Consider the following 5,811-nt stretch of genomic DNA (forward strand, 5'->3'; position numbering starts at 1 on the left):
CTCCTGATGGGTTTATTCACCATTGCCTCTCAGCAGCATTCATGGCATCACCATTTTCCATGTAGGAAAGCAGCACACCTCTGCACAAGACTCCAGAGCTGCTTGGTGGGGAAGATGCACAGTGTTTATACCAAGCTCCTTGGAGTTGTTCTTACAGAAATCACCAATCTGGAAGTTCAGGATCCACAAAGTTTTAATTAAGTAAAACAGAAAAAGTAAACTAAACTATTCTCCTCCCATAGCAGTCAGACCCACATGCAACCCTTCCCTGCAGAAGCACTGCTTCTGCCTCTGACCGTCAGCAGGGCCAGGCGCTGAGCGGGTTCTGTGCAGCGTCAGGAGCAGCTGAAGCTGAAGCAGGACTCGGAGATGTGCAGTATCTCAGTGAGACTCCAATGAGCAAGGCACTTAAACACACAATTACCACAAATATAGTACCCTTGGCTTTGCCAGCAAACCTGGAATTGTTTCGCCGGGAAGACTGGCACTATAACCTCCGTGCAGACGGGGAAACAAATGCTCAGGGAGATAGACGTGACCTGCCAAAAGTTACCCAGCAAGGCCGTGGGAGAGCAGGGACATCCCCGCCTCTGCTTTGATGCTCTAGCTTATCACCAACTTGTCCCAAAAGCCCTGTTATCTCATTTTTGAGAGAGCTAGTTGGGTGAAACGAAGGCTCACATTTGCTTTTGATAATTCTGAGAATACTACTTTTGCAGAAGCACCAAAAGCCCACACTTGTTCTTCACCAAATAAAGGCAAGGGAAAAAGCTTACCCTAAGGACTACACAGGCAGCTCTGGTATTAAAAGAGCTGGAAAGCTGCAGAAAGAAAAAGTGATGCAGGAGGTACACAGTGCTGCCCTTCGTAATACCCTTTCCCAGACACAATAATCCAAACAAAACAACACAAATGCCAAAAGGTCCATCAAGCAACACAGCACAGATCTTCAGCAGTCAAAGAACTTAAATACCATCAACATTTGTTTATGAAAATGAAAGCCTTACCTTCCTACTCTTAAAAAACAAAACAAAACAAAAAAAAACCCAAACCACCAATTAAGTGAGAGGCTGGGGGTCTCTGACAATGCAAGAAAAATCTTATTTTTCTGCACAAGGTCCCCAGAACTCAAAAGTAACATCTACTTAGGAAGTTACGTCCTCTTCCCCAGGTTATTAGTATTCGCATTTGAATAAGAATTCAAAATCAAGTAAAAGCTTCAAGGTCAACAATCTTTTTATAGAAGCAAAAGCCCATGAGAGAAATTTAAGCAATTATTCTTTGCCAAAGGAGCAGTCAGTTCAAATAAATGTATCAAAGCCTCCAAATTATCAGCAATAAAATCTTATGTCTTTTAATAACAACAGTGATGACAATAATTACTAGGACAAAGACTTAAAGCTCAGCATTTCTACAGCGCCTGATTTAAAAAGTACAGGTTACTTATTTGTGCCTTTCCAGACTAAAAATGCATTTGTCTGGGTTTGTTTATTTTCTAAGACTAGACTTCTGGAAGACAAGGAATGGCTTCTAGAAATTATCACACAAAGTTCCTGAAGGAAGAGATGCTGACGAAGGCACAATTCTAATAGGCAGAAATTTTACGGATGTCAATCTGTATTTACAAAGAAAATGGAAAAAGGAAGAGCAGAGGAGCAGCAAACTTGTGGGAAACCAAGTCAGAATTTAGAAACCAGCTTTGTTTTCAAATCAACAACCATCCAAGTGGATTTCTCATGTGGAAATTGTTCAAATCCTCTCTTAGAGGCAAAGGCAGGGAAGCCTATTTACATGTGAGTAATACCAATAAATATCTCTTGCATCAAAGGAAATTCAGCACTACAGCCCTTTTGTGGCTCTGCATGCACAAGCAGAATTCCTTCAGGGTAACAGAGGAGGAACCGTGGCTTCAAACGCAGCTCGGTTCTCCCGGCTGTGAGCGTTCCTGGAGAACAGGACGTCTCCCGCGGTAATTTCAGCATCTGAGAGATCAGCGCAGAGGAGAAAAGCACAATCCCGCCTGCCCGTGGCACCCGCACGCCCCACGGTGCCTGGTGGGCTGGGGTACCTCGGCATAGCTGGTTTAGAGCCACGCAGCCCGTTAAGGCAGCACCGATCCAATGCAGCATCTCCCACACAGCTGGACCCGACCGCAGCCTGGGGGAACAAGCAGAGCCCTGACTCGGTACCCGGCTGTGCGGTGCAGGAGCTGCGAGCAGCAGGCACGAGGCTGCGGGGGCCCAGCGCTCTGTCCTTGCACAGAGCATCCGCCAACACCCGAACCCCACTGTGCACTTTTATTCCCCGTAAGGACAAGAAGCCTTTGAGACATGGTCTGAGGTAGCCAGTCCATGCTTTGATGGCAGCAGGCACTGCACAAGCCTGCAACAGTCCCAGAATCGTGCCCAGGAAGCTTTTTTTCTCTGTTTTAATCTCAGCCACTGTTTAAATGAGCCTCACTCCACAAACGTGGAGTTGGAAAGGCTGTCCATTTTTTGGTTTGTAAGCATGAGAAATAAAACACATTACAAGCTGCAGAAATTACCTCTTACAAGTACAGATCAAAGGCAGAACATTACGTTAGACCAATCCTGAAAAGTCAGCTTTTTGAAAAATCTGGACAACACTATGCCCTCCGCATTAACCTGTAACCCGCCAAAGCATCTGGCACAAACCAGTGTCGTGTGACCCATTACTGTTGCTCAAGCAGATAACGCCATCGACCTTTTGCAGCCAAATGATGAATTACCCAACTGTTATCTTCACTTGCCTTACCCACAGAAGAGGCACACTGGGGAAGCATGTGTTCAGCTTTCCTCCAGCTGTACGGGGAAAGGGAAGACGTAGGCAGCTCTTACATAAGGTCCTAAAATATAGAACAAAATCACCTTGAATCAATGAAGTCATCCCATTCACTTCAGTAGGTTCTAAATGAGATCCCCACCACCACCCCCCGCCACCCCTTGTAATTTAACATAGTAAAAGCAATGAATGATACTGCATTTGTCTGTGCACAGGGAGTCATGCTGAAGCTCCTAGCAGCCAGCTCTAACACCATTTAATTATTATGAATTCCAAATTGTCAGCTTCACCCATTTTTAAGCGCACCAAATAAAGCAAAATGCAACTGCACGTGCACCCAGTCCTCCCTACCCCTCCTCAGTTTCACAACACATGATGTATATTGACACAGCAAACAAAAATATGAGGGTCTATAAGAAAAGCAGGAGAAAGCCCCTGTGATTAGCAGGAAACCTTACAGGAGTTTCGCCCTGCAGGCTAGTGTCGCTAACGTGTCACATCGTTGGGAGAAAAAGTCACTTCTCCACGTACACAAGGGCACTGCAATTTGCTGGCGAGGACCAGACCCTGCATACTGCCATTTCCCTACTCCATAAAGTACAGCAATTACTTGCTTATACGATCATTTGTTTTCCACAGAACAAAAAGTTCAAGATGTGCTCTCTGGCATTTCAGCTGAACTTGCAGACTCCTGTCCTCCTAAGGAATTCATAGCAACACAGACACCTCACTCACGCCAACAGAGATATTCATTTCTATGAATAATATTCACATCATAACAATTTGCAGGACAAGACCTAACCCAGCCAATTTTTCAAAATATGAAGACTGGAAAATGGAGCATGGCTCTACCGGAGATGTCAGTTCTCTTGTCTAAAGCAGGACTGCATTCAAATGGTACTGATGTGGGGTGCAATCCTATTTTATGATTTACCAAAGTAAAGGTTTACTTTTGCCCAGCAAAGCTGTAATCACTGTATAACCTGCAATGCCCATAGAGACAAACTTCTCCAACAAATTCTGTATAAATATTTGATACAATTTTTATATAAATCCACAACATGTATCTGATTGCAGGAATGAACAAATCAGCACACTGTAGCACAGCTTGAGCATTTTCAAAGCCTCAGGCTGACACCTGTATGTATATATTCAGTATGATGGCTGGACAAGGGCAGTTATTTTTCCAGCTAAGGAACTTAATAATATTAAAATTCTGTATAGGTACCCGAACAAGGTGCTGGACAAAAAGAAGCTCCTAACATGCCATTCACCTTTCCTATTTCAAGGGGGGGGGGGGGGGGGGGCGGGGAGGGAATATAATAATAAATTCAGTTCTGTGTTTATATTTTTGAAATACTTGTGAGATGTTTGCAGGCAATGGAGCCTGCAGGTCGCTCAGCATTTTTGCAGATGAGGCCGTGGTGTCATATGTGAAAGACTGAATGAGTCATACAACAACAGTACACATGCATAATTATTGTAAAGGGAGGAAATTAATCTGTCATTGGGGAATTAATGCAGCCAACAGACTTTCTTTCATGAGACCTATAAGCAATGTCCCTGTATTAAAACCTGTAGTTGCATTTGGCATTACCAAAATGCTTGCTATACCTAGTAGTTAGTCTAAACAGTAATTTACCTTTCACTCATGGCCGGTAAAATGCTGTTAGTTTTCTTTCGTCTCATGGCAGGGTTATTTCAGCAAAGAAACAGAAGCAAAGCAGGGATGCTCTCTTAACAGCTCGGTGACACGACGGTCCTTCTGGTGCGGGAGTTTTACTGAATTTCACAGCAGAGGCACGCAGCAACATGCATTCATGAAGGATAACATATACACAGGAAATTTAAAATAAAAAGTTAAATATTGTTATTACTAAAATGTAAAAAAAACCCAAACAAACAAAAATAAAACAGCAGAAACTGAGAAGAATGGCTATGAATTTCTGTAACAGTAAAAAAAGGATTTTATAGCCAGTTTTCCTCAAGCTCAAAACGTTTTACATAGGGCTATTACCCACAGAGCCGCACCAGACTTCTCCGTAGGAAAACAAAATCCAGTACAATTTCTTTCAGCGCACAATGTTAATGCAGTAAGTCTATGCGACTATCGACCAGAGATTTCTCAGAGCAGTTACTGGTAGTGGTGAAAAATGGTTTTCTAAGTTATGTCAAAACAAAACCACAGTTTTAGGCAGTTTGTGTAAGAGCCGGCGCTGATGACACCAACGAATCTGGCTGCGGCCAACGCGCTGTTTTCAAACACTGAATTGAATTGAGACTGTTACTGACACCAGATCGGTATGTTCGCCTCGACTGTGAACAAGCGCTTGGCATGTCCTGTAAACAAGCTGGCTGCAGCTTGGCAAAGCCACGCTGTTTCTGTACGGAGTCTTCCTGCTTCTTTCAGAAGGGGGCTTCTCAGCGAACGTGTTTGCGAGTTGTTTGACTGCGCAGCCCAGCCCAGCTGGCAGGATCGCACCGCTCGTTTGCACGACATTATTCTTGGAGCAAAGGCTCCTACCAATGGATGCATGTCTGCATAGCTGAGGAACCACAGAAGAAGTTCTCGCCATCAGCTGCTAAACTACAACTCTGCTGAAGATGCCCTTCGAAGCAGCACAGGTGGCTGCCGGGAGAGCAGGCGGCTCCCAGCCGGCGAGCAGTGACTGCCGTACCTCTAGCAGGGAACACCGTTTAAAGCCGTTCCTTGCTGATAAGGCAGGTGGCAGAGGCCCACTTTTCCTTAATAATAAGCTATAAATCGTTCTATGATTTAGTGGCAATGCATGGATGAAATGTTTGCAATTGCTAATGAAGCCGAGCAGCTGCACTGAGCATGTCGGCCGTGCTACATTCAAAATCTCGCAGCAAAGTTTTCTCAGTTTTGTTGTATATTCAATATTCGGTCACTGACACGCACACAGAAACTCAGTCTTCCTGGGCCATTTCCACACACACTCATTATTTCAAAGCTCGCTGTTTCTAAACACTGGCCACCAGGGGACA

The 5,811-nt window shown here is 44.4% G+C and overlaps 1 long non-coding RNA gene across 1 annotated transcript; it reads right to left on the reverse strand.

Annotated features, from left to right (window-relative positions):
* Positions 1-1,330: 1,330 nt before the first annotated feature.
* Positions 1,331-4,581, reverse strand: LOC114012901 (uncharacterized). The gene is made up of 3 exons (XR_008747479.1): positions 4,445-4,581; positions 2,776-2,866; positions 1,331-2,157 (listed from the first exon to the last, which is right to left on the reverse strand). It is a non-coding gene; the product is annotated as an uncharacterized LOC114012901 (long non-coding RNA).
* Positions 4,582-5,811: the final 1,230 nt, after the last annotated feature.

The sequence above is a fragment of the Falco peregrinus genome, chromosome 5 (genome assembly GCF_023634155.1).
Source record: "Falco peregrinus isolate bFalPer1 chromosome 5, bFalPer1.pri, whole genome shotgun sequence".
Classification (NCBI taxonomy): Eukaryota; Metazoa; Chordata; class Aves; order Falconiformes; family Falconidae; genus Falco; species Falco peregrinus.